This window comes from Mobula hypostoma, chromosome 9 (assembly GCF_963921235.1).
Source record: "Mobula hypostoma chromosome 9, sMobHyp1.1, whole genome shotgun sequence".
Taxonomy (NCBI): domain Eukaryota; kingdom Metazoa; phylum Chordata; class Chondrichthyes; order Myliobatiformes; family Myliobatidae; genus Mobula; species Mobula hypostoma.
This window is the reverse complement of record NC_086105.1, coordinates 65,417,715-65,434,866: the sequence shown is the minus strand read 5'-3', so window position 1 is coordinate 65,434,866 and position 17,152 is coordinate 65,417,715. Positions and strand designations below refer to the sequence as shown.

Here is a 17,152-nt window from a genome sequence, read left to right as displayed (position 1 = left end):
AAATTGGAGTGGATGCAAGTCACTTCTCAGTCAGGAGTTGATGTGTTCCATCACCAGCCGTTCGAAGCACTCCATCACTGAGGATGTAAGTGCTGCTGGATGATAGTCATTGAGGCAGGTCACCATGTTCTTCTTGGGCACCTGGATAAGTGAAGTCTGCTTAAAGCAGATTGCCAAAGCGAGAGGTTAAAGATCTCAGTGAACTGATCAGCACAGGTTGTTAGTAATTGGCCAGGTACCCCGTCTGGGCCATATACTTCTCGTGGGTTCACGTCGCACGTCGGCCTCAGAGACTGAAATCACAGGATCATCAGAGGCTGTGGGAGTTCCTCCATGTTTTAATGGTCAAAGTGAGCGTAGAAGGCACTGCTTGTCTGGAAGCTAGCCCTACTGCCACCCATGTCGTTAAGTTTAACTTTGTAAGAGGTGACATGGTGTAGTGGTAAGTTAATTAGCTGCCGTAGTGTGTAGGTGAGGGGTGCAATCTGAGGTGCAATGGAAGGATAGTTTCTCCCTGTGCGGTGATGCTGTAGCAAAACAAAATTAGATTGTGATTGAAAGTAGCACCGTGGCTCAGGTTAAATTAGCCCCCCCCCCCACTTCACCATTCCCCATTCCTGTTTGCTTCTCACCTTATCTCCTTATCAGCCCCTCACCTCCCCTGGTGCCTCCTCTCCTCTCCCTTTCTACCATGGTCTTCTACCCTCTCCCATCAGATACCCCGTTATCTAGCCCTTTATCTCTTTCACCAATCAACTTCCCAGCTCTTCTTCACCCCTCCCCCCTCTCCTGGTTTCACCTATCACCTGCCACCTTCTGCTTCTGTCTCCCCTCTCCCCCACCGTTTTGTCCTGACTCCTCATCTTTTTTTCCAGTCCTGATGAAGGGTCTCGGCCCAAAATGTCGGCTGTTTACTCTTTTCCGTAGATGCTGCTGGGCCTGCTGAGTTCTTCCGGCATTTTAGAAACATAGAAACATAGAAAATAGGTGCAGGAGTAGGCCATTCGGCCCTTCGAGCCTGCACCGCCATTTATTATGATCATGGCTGATCATCCAACTCAGAACCCAGCCTTCCCTCCATACCCCCTGACCCCTGTAGCCACAAGGGCCATATCTAACTTCCTTTTAAACATAGCTAATGAACTGGCCTCAACAGTTTGCTGTGGCAGAGAATTCCACAGATTCACCACTCTCTGTGTGAAGAAGTTTTTCCTAACCTCGGTCCTAAAAGGCTTCCCCTCTATCCTCAAACTGTGACCCCTCGTTCTGGACCTCCCCAACATCGGGAACAATCTTCCCGCATCTAGCCTGTCCAATCCCTTTAGGATCTTATACGTTTCAATCAGATCCCCCCTCAATCTTCTAAATTCCAACGAGTACAAGCCCAGTTCATCCAGTCTTTCTTCATATGAAAGACCTGCCATCCCAGGAATCAATCTGGTGAACCTTCTTTGTACTCCCTCTATGGCAAAGATGTCTTTCCTCAGATTAGGGGACCAAAACTGCACACAATACTCCAGGTGTGGTCTCACCAAGGCCTTGTACAACTGCAGTAGTACCTCCCTGCTCCTGTACTCGAATCCTCTCGCTATAAATGCCAGCATACCGTTCGCCTTTTTCACCGCCTGCTGTACCTGCATGCCCACTTTCAATGACTGGTGTATAATGACACCCAGGTCTCGTTGCACCTCCCCTTTTCCTAATCGGCCACCATTCAGATAATAATCTGTTTTCCTATTTTTGCCACCAAAGTGGATAACTTCACATTTATCCACATTAAATTGCATCTGCCATGAGTTTGCCCACTCACCCAACCTATCCAAGTCACCCTGCATCCTCTTAGCATCCTCCTCACTGCTAACACTGCCACCCAGCTTCGTGTCATCCGCAAACTTGGAGATGCTGCATTTAATTCCCTCATCCAAGTCATTAATATATATTGTAAACAACTGGGGTCCCAGCACTGAGCCTTGCGGTACCCCACTAGTCACCGCCTGCCATTCTGAAAAGGTCCCGTTTATTCCCACTCTTTGCTTCCTGTCTGCTAACCAATTCTCCACCCACACCAATACCTTACCCCCAATACCGTGTGCTTTAAGTTTGCACACTAATCTCCTATGTGGGACCTTGTCAAAAGCCTTTTGAAAATCCAAATATACCACATCCACTGGTTCTCCCCTATCCACTCTACTAGTTACATCCTCAAAAAATTCTATGAGATTTGTCAGACATGATTTTCCTTTCACAAATCCATGCTGACTTTGTCCGATCATTTCACCGCTTTCCAAATGTGCTGTTATCACATCCTTGATAACTGACTCCAGCAGTTTCCCCACCACCGACGTTAGGCTAACCGGCCTATAATTCCCCGGTTTTGTGTGTGTTGCTTAGGTTGTGAGCAAATTTGACCAGAAAATATGTAATGTGGACGTGCCGGACACTGCTTGACAATAGCGTTATATCAGAACGAGATAACTGTCCGAGTATATCTGAGGATAAACACTGGAAAATACTTGTGCTGTTACCTCTACCTCTGCATCTATTGTGTGCTGATTCTCTGCAGCAGTGTGTGCGATAACATTGAGCCTGAACGTAGGTTTGGTTGATAACCTTCTGACTGATGAATTCAGGTTCCATCTGAGGACAGAGTTCATGGCAGTGGCAGCATTGGGAGAGATGTCAACCTGAAACACAACTGAAGAGGCTAAAGATTGTTTGGTAGATGTATGCTGAAGATTCTAGTTTGATGATGGTGGGGAAAGATTACAGCATAGGGTCCTTTTGCTACTGGAGAGGGAGGGGCTGGGTTGGGTGAGGAAGCCCCTCAATTATTGTAGTGGTGGCCCAGCCCTGGTGTGGCGGGGCGGGCGACACCTGAGTGGCAACTGTGCTATTGCCTTTAAGAAATGTACCAGAACAGTACTGAAAGCATTGACTATGAATGTCAGTTCAAGTGTACGGTCATCTGAGTGTGCATATATACAGACATCCCACCTCTCCCGGAAGTTCCGGGATTCTCCCGCATGTTAATAGTTGCTCCCTGATGCCCACAAATCATATACAATATGCCGGAAATCAATTTTTTGAGAGAGAGAGAGCGCGCACGCGCTTCATGGCAGAGTGTTCCAAAAAGAAGAAAGTATAAAACGTATGTCACCCCAGACTACCCTAAAGTGCACCCTTGCCTAATAGGGGTCAAAAAGGTGGGAGGAGAAGATGGCAGCGCGACACAGTGCGCGCAGCTCTCCAGTGAAATGATATCGTATTTGTAAGTAGGGTGCCGTGTACAATTCTGATTTGATGGAGGCAGACGTGAGAAGCACAGAGGAACATCTGGAGAAATTTCTGAAATGCCTGGTTCGCTGCCGCTGCTACTGTGTGATCAAGAATCTCTGAAGGGAAGGCCCCAGAATCCTCGGCTTTGCCTGTTGCTGGCGACCGAGGCTGGGGTCGAAGCGTTCGGCAGAGATGGTGTTCGGTACTTGGTGTCGGAGGGCTGATCGGAGCTCAAAGTTTACGGACGACTCAGAGTCTGACTGTGGTCAGGCATGGCAGGTAGAGTTTTCTTCCTTCTCCTGTCTGCGTGAGATGTGGGACTTTCGAGAGACTGAACTTTTTTTACCATGCCCATGGCCTGTTCTTCATCAAGTTATGGTATTGTTGCACTGTTGTAACTATATGTTATAATTATGTAGTTTTTGTTAGTTTTTCAGTCTTGGTCTGTCCTGTGTTTCTGTGATATCACAACGGAGGAATATTGTATCATTTCTTAATGTATGCATTACTAAATGACAATAAAAGAGGACTGCGTGTCCTCATAATCTAAAATAATGACAGTGTTGCTCGCTGCACTGTTTGCAACAGTGACTTTTCTATTGCCCATGGTGGGTTAAGACTGTAAAAGACATGTTGAGGTGAGTTTAACAGGTGTCATTCGTTTATTAGCATAGCTAACGTAATTTAAACTAGCTGGTTAGCTGCTAAGGAGCTACTCTATTGCAGACATCCCACCTCTCCCAGAAGTTCCGGGAGTCTCCCGCAAATTGATGGTGCTACCTCCCTGAAATGAGCTTTTGCAGAGTGGGATGTCTGTATATACGACCAAATGAAATGATGTTTCTCCAGACCACCCTGCAACCACTATACATATATCACACACAGCACATAAAATAACATGACCACAAATAGGTTAATAAAATATAATTCAAAATGCATGAGAATTGTGCAGCACAGGTCAACAGTAAACCATGCAGTAGACAGCTTGTTGTCCGAGTAATGAGAGCTCAGTGGTGGCGGGGTATTCATTAGTCTCACAGCCTGGGGGAAGAAGCTGTTACTCAGTCTGGCATTCCTAGTCCTGATGCTCCTGTACCTCCCTCCTGATGGTAGTGCTTCAAAGAGATTTTGCGATAGGTGGTAGGGATCCTCAACAATACTTCTGGTCCTTCATATAAGAATGAAAATATGTCACATGGCTTATTTTTGGAAATATTTTAAGTTATGAATAAAGTTTACTTTGATATAAAATATCTGTTTAGAAGATGAATAATATTTCCACTATCTGGCAAGTTTTTACTCCCCTACTGTCACTAATAAGCAGATTGCGTATGGGAGCTTGCTGTATGTAAATTGAATAATGATGGCAGAATTTCAGATGGTGACGAAGAGTGGTTGTTGTAAAAACTATTTTGCACATGACATCAGTAAGACCAAGGAATTGATTGTGAACTTCAGGAAGGAGAAGTCGAGGGAATGCATTGAGTGATCAGTAGTGGAAAGAATGAGCAGTTTCAAATTCCTGGGTGTCACTATCTCTGAAGATCTGTCCTAGGCCTGACATATTGATGCAATAATGAAGAAGGCACAACAGTGGCTATATTTCATTAAGAGTTTAAGGAGACTTGGTAGGTTACCAAAGACACTCGCAAGCTTATATAGGTGTACCTTGGAGAGCATTCTAATTAGTTCCATCACTGTCTTGTTTGGAGGGACCACCGAACAGGATCGGAAAAAGCTGCAGGAAGTTGTAAACTTAGCCAGCTCCATCATGAGCACTAACTTGCTCAGCATCAAGGATACCTTCTAAAGGCGATGCCTCAAAAGGCAGCATCCATCATTAAGGACTCGCATCACCCAGGACAATACCCTCTTCTCATTGCTACCATCAAGGAGGTGGTACGGGAGCCTGAAAATACACACTCAAATCTTTCAGAAACAGCTTCGTCCCCTCCACCATCAGATCTCTGAATGGATGATGAATCCATGAACACTACCTTATTTTTTCCCCCTTTTTGCACTACTTATTTATTTGTTCTTTATGTATATTTATTGTAATTTATATATTTTTATTACGTATTGCAAAGTACTGTTGCTGCAAAACAAGTTGTTTCACAGCAACACATGCAAAATGCAGGAGGAACTCAGCAGGCCAGGCAGCATTTATGCAGAAGAGTAAACAGTCGACATGATTTATATGCCCGTGATACTAAATCTGATTCTGTTTATCCTAAAGGCCTATCTTTGGAATGAGTCTTAGGAGTTCTGTTGGTGAAAGGTGTTATTGAAATGCAGTGTAACACACTCAAAATCAAAATCAAGTTCAAGTTGAAGTTTAACTGTACACATGTATGCAGCTAAATGGAGCAACGTTCCTCTAGGACCTCTTCGGATGTCCATCGAAATCTGATGACGGTGAGATCTTTGATGACGATACAGTCCTATCCTGGACCCACAAGCTCTATTGCAGGTGGGACATGTATATGTGGTAGTGCAACCATGGCTGCATTTCTCCTGGCTCTCTTCTGCTGTCTTCTGGTTGTTCTTTCCATCTCCAGAATATGAACCCCGTCCCTACACAGCTGTCGCCTCTGGGACCAAGGTGCACAGCACAGTACATAAAGCACATAAAATAATATTAACATAATCATATTAACAGATTAAAAATATTCTGCAGGTGTGCAAGTTGACATAAAGTACATATGCAATATATATAGTTAAATATGCGACATTAAGGATACCAGCACTGCCATAAATAATGTGTATTTTGTGGTAGCAGGGTGTTAAGAAGTCTCAGCCTGGGGGAAGAAACTGTTACCCAGCCTTACATCTTTGTTCTTATATTGTGGTACCTTCTGCCTAAAGGTAGGAGGTCGGAGATTGTGGGACAGGTGGGAGTGGAACTCTCCTACTTCCATCATTTTGTGTGTGTTTTAGAGTCATGGAACACTACAGCACAGAACCAGGCTCTCCAGTCCATCGAGTCAATACTGAACCAATAATCTGCCTGGTTCCTCCAGCCTGTAACCTGGACCTTAGTCTTCCATACCCCTCCCATCCATGTACCTATCCAAATTTCTCTTACATGTTGAATCAAACCCTCATCCACCACTTGCTGTGGCAGCTCGTTCTACAACACTGGATTTTTGGCATCTATAGAATCTCTTGTGCTACAGAACCGCTGTTTTACTTTCCTCGGGTATTCATGGGATTAGTTAACAGAGAATAATAGGACTAGGGTTAAGATTGTATTATCTGCTCCATGATTTTTTTTGTATTTTTAATTGAAACACTCTGTAAACGTCTTACTCAGTAATAACTGCACTTTCTCCGTAGCTGTTACACTTTATTCTGTGTTCTGTTATTGTTTTACCTTGCACTATCTCAACATTCTGCAAAGATATGATCTTATTTGTGTGAGCGGCATACGAGACAAAGCTTTTCACTATATCTTAGTACGTGTAACAATAATAAACCAATTCCAAAATGAATGCAAGTCCAAAATATGCTCCCACTGTCAGATAGCTATATGCATGTTTCTTTAGAACAAGGTAGGATAATTAAAAGGAGCTTACATCTGGCAGATGAATGGATGAATGCAGTATTGAGGACTCAGCCATAATCAGTGAGACTCGAAAGAATCTCAGTGTAAAGCCTAGCAGCGCTGCGAATGGTTACTAATCCAGGATTCATTGTTCCTGCAAATTAATTGCAATCCCCTCTGGAATGTGCAGAATGCGCCACACTGCCAAATTGTTATCACATGGTGATTGATGGCAGTATTTACTGACAGCGGGCTATTTACTTCCAGCAAGTTAGCTCACAAATTGGGTTTTTTGTTTGGGGTGAGGGGGAGGTATAATTGTAAGAGATGAAAATAGAAAAGACTATAGAAACTGATGCTCACTCTGGCTTAGAGTGGAGCAGATCTGTTGATTGGCTTTTTGTGGCCAGTTACTGATGGATTGGGGTGACAAGATTAATTTTTAACTTTGGAGGCTTGAGAGATTCCAGCTGCTGGAAATAGAACGAGATTCTAGAAGGAAGAGCAAGATGTGAAGGGTCTCGGCCTGAAACTTTCCATAGATGCTGTCTGGGCTGCTGAGTTCCTCTAGCATTTTGTATGTGTTACCCTGGGTTTCCATCATCTCCAGAATCTTATTTTTCAAGATGTATGAGGAGATGGGGAAAGGGGGAGATGGAGTTTTTTTTGGGGGGGTACAAAGACATTAAAAAGGATAGATGGAGATTAGGGTAGATGGGGGAGAAGGAGTAATGTAGAGAGATGGAGAGATTGAAGAAGATGGTCAAAGTTGGGAGACAGTGATGAGAGGACGTGGTTATTGGGAGCAATGAAGAGAAGATGGTTGTGGGGGGGTATGTTGGACATGGGGGAAGAGATGGTTCTTGAGGGAGATGGAAGTGGGAAGCGATGGAGCAAAGAGGACAGTGTCAGCAGAGAGGTGATAGAGGAACTGAAGAGGGAAGAAGAATAACTGAAGTGAATCATTAATATTGGACACAAGTGTCTGATTCTGTGTTGTAATTACTTGTCTTCCGTTATAGACAGGAAGAGTGCAGCAATGCTTGTCATATTTTAAATTCAGACTCTGCAAGTTGGGTAGCATCTGTGGAAGGAATGGACAGTGGACACTTTGAGTCTAAACCCTTCATCGGGACTGAAAGATGGAGGGGAGATGGCAGTAGAGGGAAGGGGTGGAGCAAGAACCAGGGGGCGACTGGTGATCCAGGTAAGGGGGGTGATAGGCTCTTTCATCTGACTGTCCAGTTGAAGGTTCAGGCCACAAAACATCAACTGTTTCCCTCTGCAGATGCTGTTTAATCTGCTGAGGTACATTCCTCCAGCATCTTGTGTGTTGCTGTAGATTCCAGTACCTCCAGTCTGTAGAACAAAAATTGTAGGGGTGGCGGGGAGAAGGAATTGTCGGCATCTTGTGTCAAAACTCGGCATCGGTGCTCATTCTGTCCCTAACCTTACAGTCCTGATGCAGGGCTTTGACCCGAAACATCGACAATTCCTTCAGCCCAATAGATGCTGCTCAATCCAATGAGTTCCTCCAGCAGATTGCATTTTATATTCAACTTTGAATTTTTAGCATGTGAGAGACAATTGCAATTTACCTACATTTGTTACTCTGCATTCCCTAAATGTATCTTTGATACATTCTTGTTCGTAATTTCCAAGTTAGTTTATCAAACAGTAGTGTATGGAAATATGAGACTGCCAATGCTGGAAATCTGAAGCAACACACACAACTTAGCACATCAGGGAGCATCTATAGAGAGAAATGGACTGTCGGTATATGAATTGAACATAGACCACTACAGAACAGTACCGGGCCTTTGACCCACAATGTTGTGCTGGCCTTTTAAACTACTCTAAGATCAATGTAACACTTCCCTCCTACGTAGCCCTCCGTTGTTCTATCATCCGCGTGTCTGTCTAAGAGTTTTGTAAGTGTCTTTCATGTACCTGCCTCTACCAACACTTTGGCAGTGTGTTCCACAGTCCCACCACTCACTGTGCAAAAAGAAAACTTACCTCTGATATTCCCCCTATACTTTCTCCAATCAATTAAAAATGATACCCCCTCTATTAGCCATCTCTGCCCTGGGAAAAAAATCTCTCGCTGCCCACTCAGTCTTTGCCTCTTATCACCTTGTACACCTCTATGGTGAGAGGTTTTCACTGTATGTATAGACCATAAGACATAGGAGCAGAATTAGTCCATTCAGCCCATTGAGTCTGTTCTGCCGTCCCATCATGGCCGACCCTGGATCCCACTCAACTTCATACTTCTCACCATGTCCTTTGATACCCTGACCGATCAGGAAACTATCAGCTTCCTCCTTATATAGACCCATGAACCTGGCCACCACCGCAGTCTGTGGCAGAGCATTCCATAGATTCACTACTCTCTGGCTAAAATATATTCCTCCTTACCTCTGTCCTAAAAGATCACTCCTCAGTTTTGAGGCTCTGCTGTTTAGTTCTGGATATCCCTACCATAGGGAACATCCACTCCATATCCACCCTCTCTAGTCCTGTCAACATTCGGCAGGTTTCAATGAGATCCCCCTGCATTCTTCTGAATTCCAGTGAGTTCAGGCCCAAAGCTGCCAAACGCTCCTCATATGTTAACCCTTTCATTCCTGGAATCAATCTCGTGAACCTCCTCTGGACTCTGTCCAATGTCAACACATCGTTTTTGATATATGGGGCCCAAAATTGTTGGCAATACAATACTCCAAATGTGGCCTGACTAGTGTCTTATAAAGCCTCAACATTATCTCCTTGCTTTTATATTCTATTCCCCTTGAAATAAATGCTAACATTGCACTTGCCTTCTTTACCACAGACTCAACCTGTATATTAACCTTCTGGGAGTCTCATGAGGACTCCCAAGTCCATCTGCACCTCTGATGTTTGAATGGGTGTATGTTCTGTGTATCAGAGGCATAGACAGGATAAGCAGTCAGAACTTACTTTCCAGAGTAAACATGTCAGATTCCAAAGGGCATAGCTTTGAAGTGAGAGAGGGAAAGTTTAAAGGAGATAATGCAGGGTGTGTTTTTCTTCCACAACAAGTGGTGGGTGCCTGATATGCACTGCCAGGGATGGTGATAGATGGTGGTGTTTAAGAGGCTGTTAGGTGTATGAGCAGGCAAGGTACGGAGGGATATGGATCATGTACAGGCAAATAGGCTTAATATAATTTGGCACCATCGGCTGAAGGGCCTGTTCCTGCGCTGTACTGTTTTGTGTTTGGTTCCCCTGTGGAATTGTGCAAATATTCCACAAGCACAGAAATCTAGCATTGAATTATATAGCTTTTCCTGTACTTTTATCTGCACCTACTAATGACTGACGTACTTTGCTGAACATTGTAATCTCCCGTCATCTTCCCCCAATTTCCTCTGGAGAATTTCAAAGAGAACTCAGCACATCATACTTGATTTTAATCAGGTTACTGGGAAATTAGCTAGGGAAAGTCTGAATCCTGTTTTCCAGCTGGATAACATCACAGTAGAGAAAATGTCTCCACTTGAAAGGACATCCAAACCTGGCCCTTAAATATAAGTTGTGAATAAGTTAGTTCAGAATTCAGAGGAAATTTCTTCACCCTGAGAGTGGTTGATTTTGCAGGCACTGCTCAAGGTATCAAGTCATATTTAAGTGTGATATTTCGGTTGTATGTTTGTCTCAAAGTCAGAAGATTATGGGTTTAAATCCCCCTTCAGAATCGCCACATCAGTGCAGTACTGAGGGAGGGCCACACTCTGAGAGGTTGAACGTGACCACGTGCCTCTGGGCCAAATGTAATTGCTTTCAAAGGACAAAGTCCTGACCAAGATTGATGCATGAATCAACACTGCAAACAGAGGCTGGTTGTTATCAGGTTGCTATTTGGGGAGAGAGCTATCTCCAAATTGGTTGTCTCCTTTCCTACGTGAACATCGAGACAACATTTCAAAGCTGTTGCATTGATTAACAAGTACCTGGTGATATTCAGATAAGATTGCCTTTATTTGTCACATGCCCATCAAAACAGGGTGAAATGTGTCATCTGTATCAAATTAACAAGGATTGTGTTGGGGGGCAGCCAGCATCACCACACTTTCAGTGCCAACGTTTCTAACCCTTACTAATGTACTACCCTTACCCTTACCACAATTTACTCACCCTAGCCCGTATGCCTTTGGAATGTGGGTGGAAAATGGTGGAGCACCGGGAGGAAACCCACTGGTCCTAGGGAGAATGTACAAACTTCTCACAGAGAGTGGTGGGAATTGAACCCCGATCGGTTATCATTGGCGCAGTGAAACAGTTGTATTCCTGAGCTTCCAAAAGTTGGCAAAAATAATGCAAGGAGAAGCTGAGGAAGAAAGGACTAGAAGGAAGACTGGCATAAGGGAAGAGATTTGGGAGGATATGGGGGAAGAACATGATGGAGGGAGAGATGGAGTTAGTGGGAGGGGGCAGTGTAAAGGGAGACATAAAGAAGGAGAGATGGAGATTAGGGTAGATGGGAAAGTAATGGGATTGTAGAGAAGGAGATGGTAAGGGGGCGATAGGAGAAGATGGTCAAAGAAGGCAGGTGGTTATTGGTAGAGATCTTGTGGGGGGAAATGTTAGACGTGGGGGATCATAGACTATTACAGCACAGTACAGGCCCTTCAGCCCTCGATGTTGTGCTGACCTTTTGAAGGTCAATTTAACCTTTTCCTCCTACATAGCCATCCATTTATCTATCATCCATGTGACTGTCTAAGAATTTTTTAAGTATCCCGAATGTATCTGCCTCTGCCATGATTCGTGGCAGGGTGTTCCATGCACCCACCACTCTTTTTTTAAAAAAGAAAGAAAAAATTACCTCTGACATCCCCCATTTTCTTTCCTCCAATCACCTTAAAATTATACCCTCTCCTGTTAGCCATTTTTTGCCCTGGGAAAAAGTCTCAGGCTGTCCACTCTATCTATAGGCTGTCCACTCTATCTATACCTCTTATCATCTTGTACACCTCTATGAAGTCACTTCTCATTCTGCTTCGCTGCATCTCGTTCAACCGATCCTCATAAGACGTGCTCATCCTACTAAATCTCCTTTGCAGCCCCCCTAAAGTTTCCACGTCCTTCCTATAAGGAGGCAAACATAATGCTCCAAGTTTGGTTTATCTAGGGTTTTATAGAGCTACATCATCACCTCGTGCCTCTTGAATTCAATCCCTCGACTAATGAAGGACAGCACACCATACGCCTTCTTATCAATGCTATTGCTTTGTGCAGCAATTTTGGGGGATCTATGAATGTGGACCCCAAGATCGCTCTGTTCCTCCACACAGCTGAGAATCCCACCATTAATCCTGTATTCTGCTTTCAAGTTTGACCTGCCAAACTGAATTCCTTCACATTTCTTTGGGTTGAACCCCATTTGCCAAGCGGGTGGCGAGAAGAGGATTGTGTTGGTGTGACGGTTCTTGAGGGAGATGGAACAGAGAGGATAGTGCTGGTGAGAAGGCAAGAGAGGAGATGAAGAGGGAAGAAGAGAGACTGATATGAAGCATTAATATTGGACATGTTTCTGATTCTGTGTTGTAATTAATTACTTGTTTTACAAGCAGGTGTACCTAATAATGTAGTCACTGGGTGTATAGAAAAGTAGTGCAAAAATAGAGAGATAATGTTCATGGACCTATCTGAAATCGGATGACAGAGGGGAAGTGTGTGTCTTCCCCTCCCTGATGGTAATCAGTAGTTAACCCAGCTGTTTGATCCACCCTGTGTCTTGAGGACACTTGTGAAAGCGCAGCTTGTGCTTCATGGCGTGCTGCTTGTTCTTTTGGAGGGGGTCGGGGGAAAGGTCAAGAATGCTGCTGGTCAATGGGCCACCTGCTCAATCCCCCAAAACTGTTGAGAGCTTAAGACAAAGATCCACAGCACTTTTTGTTGCTGCTTCTCCCCAGTTATTTTCCCGCAGAATAAATTCCTTCTCAAGTGCAGTGAGATCATTCAGGCTCTGGAATCTTATTTTGGTTTAATTGCCAATGTGTTTTGGTACGGTGATGTGGTCATGTCCCTCTTAATGGTTTTTGCATTCTTTTTAAAATAAACAGGTCCTGAATGCACGGTCATTTCACAAATTCTGCTGATGTGAAGATCTGCCCCTCTCGGGGGCGGCATGGTAGCATCAGGGTTCAATTCCTGCTGCTGTCTGTAAGACGTTTGTGTGTTCTCCACGAGACTGTGGGGGTTGCAGGAAGTTATAAACTTAGTCAGCTCCGTGATGGGCACTAGCCTCCATAGTATCCAGGATATCTTTAAAGAGTGGTGCCTCAAAAGGCAACGTCCATTATTAAGGGGCCCCACCACCCAGGGCATGCCCTTTTCTCACTGTTACCATCAGGGAGGAGGTACAGAAGCCTGAAGGCACACACTCAGCTTCTTCCCCTCTGCCATCCCATTCCAAAATGGACATTGAACCCATGAACACTACTTCACTGCTTTTACTTAATTTAATATATATACTTACTGTAATTCATGGGTTGTTTTTTCTCTATTATCGTGTATTGCATTGTACTGCTGCCACAAAGGCAACAAATTTCTGCCATGTGCTGGTGATATTAAACCTGCTTCTGACGGTCGACATTTCTGGCCGAGACTACTGGAAAGGGAAGGGGGAGGATGACAGAATAAGGTGGTGAGGGGAGGGAAGGAGGACAGGCTAGAAGGTGATAGGTGAAGCCAGGTGGGTGAGTGAGGAGGATGAAGTAAGAAACTGGGAGGTGATGGGTGTTAATGGCGAAGGGCTGGAGAAGGATTCTGATAGGAGTGGAGAGCAGATCATGAGAGGGACACCATGGGGAGGTGATAGGCAGGTGAGGACATTTCATGACACATGTCAGTGATGATAAACCTAATTCTGATTTTGAAGTCTCTATCTCTCACACTATACAAAGCACAAGCTCGCTCTTCTGGGTGTTCTCCAGCTTGGTGACGGCAGAGTGGGGAGTGACAATGGTGGTGACCTTTCACACACATCTGGCTCCGAGCTGTGCCTTGTTCCCTGACCTGGCGCTGCTTGTTTTCTGATCCCACCCGCTGAACAATGTAGCTTCACAACACTAATGCACGCAGGTCGCACGGCCACTGTTCCACCAGCAGCTCCCTGCGATCAACACTAGGTTTCATTCTCATCCTAATCCACAACTCGCACACCTTCTGTATGTTCCCCACCCCATCCTGTCCTTCACATTCTATCTCAGTAAACTGCAAAACAACCTGGTCTTGGCCCAAAATGTCAAGTGTTTATTCCCCTCCATAGATGCTCCCTGAGCTGCTGAGTTCCTCCAGCATTTTGTGTGTTTTGGTCAAGATTTCCAGTATCTAATCTTTTTTTAATTTGTTGAGGAAAGAGGTGTGAAAATGGAATTTATTGAGTTCAATTCAATGAGAAATGAGGAAAAGTTCACTTCTGGTGGAGGGTGAGAGTTTTGTTGAAAGTTAAATATTGTTTGTGCACAGTTTCCATAGGTGTCCCTGAAGCTGTTCTGTGATTGGCTGGTTGCTAACGCTGTTATCTGAGAGCAGACTCAGATTAACCCTTTCAGTGGTTCCCAATTTAACAAATGGGCTGCCTGACTCCAAACACAGGAGCTGGGGAACCACTGACCAGGGACAGCTCAACATCAATGGGTCTGGAACTTTGTTCTGTTGGAGGCTGCAGAATGTGGCTTGTTCTCTAACGTTCAGAGTTCAAAGTAAATTTATTATCTCTTGTTCCATCTGGGTAGTCTTCAACTTGATGGCATGAACATCTATTTCTCCAACTTCCAGTATTTTCTCTTCTTTCCTTTCTTTTTCCATTCCACTTTCTGGTTCCTGTCTGACTCATTCTTTTCTCCTCACATGCATCTCACCTCACTCGAGTGTCCCTTCCTCCCATGGATCACTGTCCTCTCCAATTAGATTTCTTTTCTTCAGCCTGGACTTGCTGAGTTCTCCTGCGTTTTGTGTGTGTAGCATCATATAAGAAGCATTCACAAGGAAAGCATAAATTAAATGTAAACTATACACCATTTTACCAGAAAGAATATAATTACAACCAAGAAAAAAAGAATGAAGCCCATTTTGGTGCAAAGTGGTCATAGTGTCACTACATTGAGGTAGTGAACGGAGTGTGCCACTTGGTTCAAGAACTGAATGAATGAAGAGAAGTAGCTGTCCTTGAACCTAATGGTGTGGAACTTCAGGCCTCTGTACCTCCTGCCCGATGGTAGTGGCAAGAAGATACCATGGCCCTGATGGTGGAGATCTTAACCATGATATCATAACAAATAGGAGAAGAATTAGGCCACTTGGTCCATCGAGTCTGTTTTGCCATTTCATCATTGATTCAATCTCCTGCCTTCTCCCAGTAACCTTTCATGCCCTGACTAATCAAAGACCTATCAACCTCCACCTTAAAGGTTCATTTATTATCAAAGTATGTGTGCAATATACAAGTCTGAGAATCATCTTCTCCAGATGATCATGAAACAGAAAACCATGGAAGTCAGTTCAACAAGAAACAGTGCGTGCACGCACACACACACACACACACACACACACACACACACACACACACACACACACTTTCTCACTCACTCACACAGACACTCACTCACTCTCAGTAAAATATTGGCCCCCATTTCCCTTCCCCCCCCACACAAAATGCAGCAAGAACATTGACCCCCAAATCCCCCTCACTGAAAACACTAACAAAAATGCGACAAGAACATTGACCCCCAAATCCCCCTCACTGAAAACACTAACAAAAATGCGACAAGAACATCGACCCCCAAATCCCCCTCACTGAAAACACTAACAAAAATGCGACAAGAACATCGACCCCCAAATCCCCCTCACTGAAAACACTAACAAAAATGCGACAAGAACATCGACCCCCAAATCCCCCTCACTGAAAACACTAACAAAAATGCGACAAGAACATCGACTCACAAACCCCCCCCCTTCCTACACGAGAAAAAGGAAAGAATGGGCATAAACACAGAATGTTAAAACTGTAAGACTAAAAATAAGTCTATAGTCTTAAAAAAAAAAAGTCCATAGTCTACATCCATAAATGTAGAACCTCAGTAACATCCTCTGACATCTTTGGAAGAGAGAGATACTACTCGAATGCAGAGCCTTAAATACATCCAATGACCTGGCCTCCACAGTTGCTTGTACCAGCGAATTTCACAGATTCGCCACCTTCTGGCTAAAGAAATACCATCTCACTGCCAATCAAATGGATGTCCCTCTATTCTGAGGCTGTGCCCTCTGGTTCTTGACTTATCCACTGTAGGAAACATGCACTCTATATAGGTTTTCCACATTTGATAGGTTTAAATGAGATGCTTCCTCATTCTTCTCCAACAGTTCTAACAATCCTGCCTGCAAGAATATTGGTCTCCCTCAGGTTCAGGTGTAACCCGTCCTTTTTGTACAGGCCGTACCTTCCCCAGAAGGGATCCCAATGATCCATAATTCTGAAGCCCTACCCCCTGTACCGGTTCATCTGCCAAGTCATCCTTTTCTTGCGCTGATTGGCGCGTGGTACAGGCAGCAGTCCAGGGATTACTACCCTGGAGGTCCTGCTTTTCATCTTTCTATGTAACTCTCTTCAGGACTTCCTCCCTTATCCTACCTATGTAATTGGTGCCAATATGTACCAAAGCTACTGGCAGCTCACACTTCCCCTTTAGAATGCCATGGACCCGATCTGAGAAGTCCTTGACGCTGGCACCTCGGAAGCAACATATCATCTGGGTGTCTCTTTCATGTCCCCCGAATCTTCTGAGTGCTCCCCTAACTATGGAATGTTGATGGATGTCGAGGGTCTCCTGTTCTTGGCCCCCAGACTCTCAGATTTGCAGACATTGGGCCTCCAGCCCCGGGTCTGAACTCCATTCATTGGAGCAGAGAAGAACGAGCAGCGATATCATAGATTTATTTTATTATTTTGTTCAGAGATACAGCACAGTATCAGTCCCTTCTGGCCCAACAGTCCTGTGCCACCCAGTTACTGCCTTTCAACCAATTAATCTGCTAACCTGTACATCTTTGGAATGTGGGACAAAATTGGAGCAACCCATGAGGTCATGGGGAGAACTCCTTACAGAGAGTGGTGGTGTTGAACCTGGGTCACTGGCGCTATCAGCTCTGTCTCTGACCTTCCCCTGGGCAGAGAATTCTATAGATTCTCTGTTGATACGGTCAGGGAAAAGCAGTTTCTCCTCCTCCTTGTCCTAAATCTACTACCTCAAATCTGGAGGCTTTGTCCCCTCACCTCCTGGTGGCAGATATGATGTT

The 17,152-nt window shown here is 44.5% G+C and overlaps 1 protein-coding gene across 3 annotated transcripts in view; it reads left to right on the top strand.

The window, feature by feature from the left end:
• The window catches only part of pawr (PRKC, apoptosis, WT1, regulator), a 181,467-nt gene that overhangs the window by 68,119 nt on the left and 96,196 nt on the right, over positions 1-17,152 (top strand). The window lies entirely within an intron of this gene.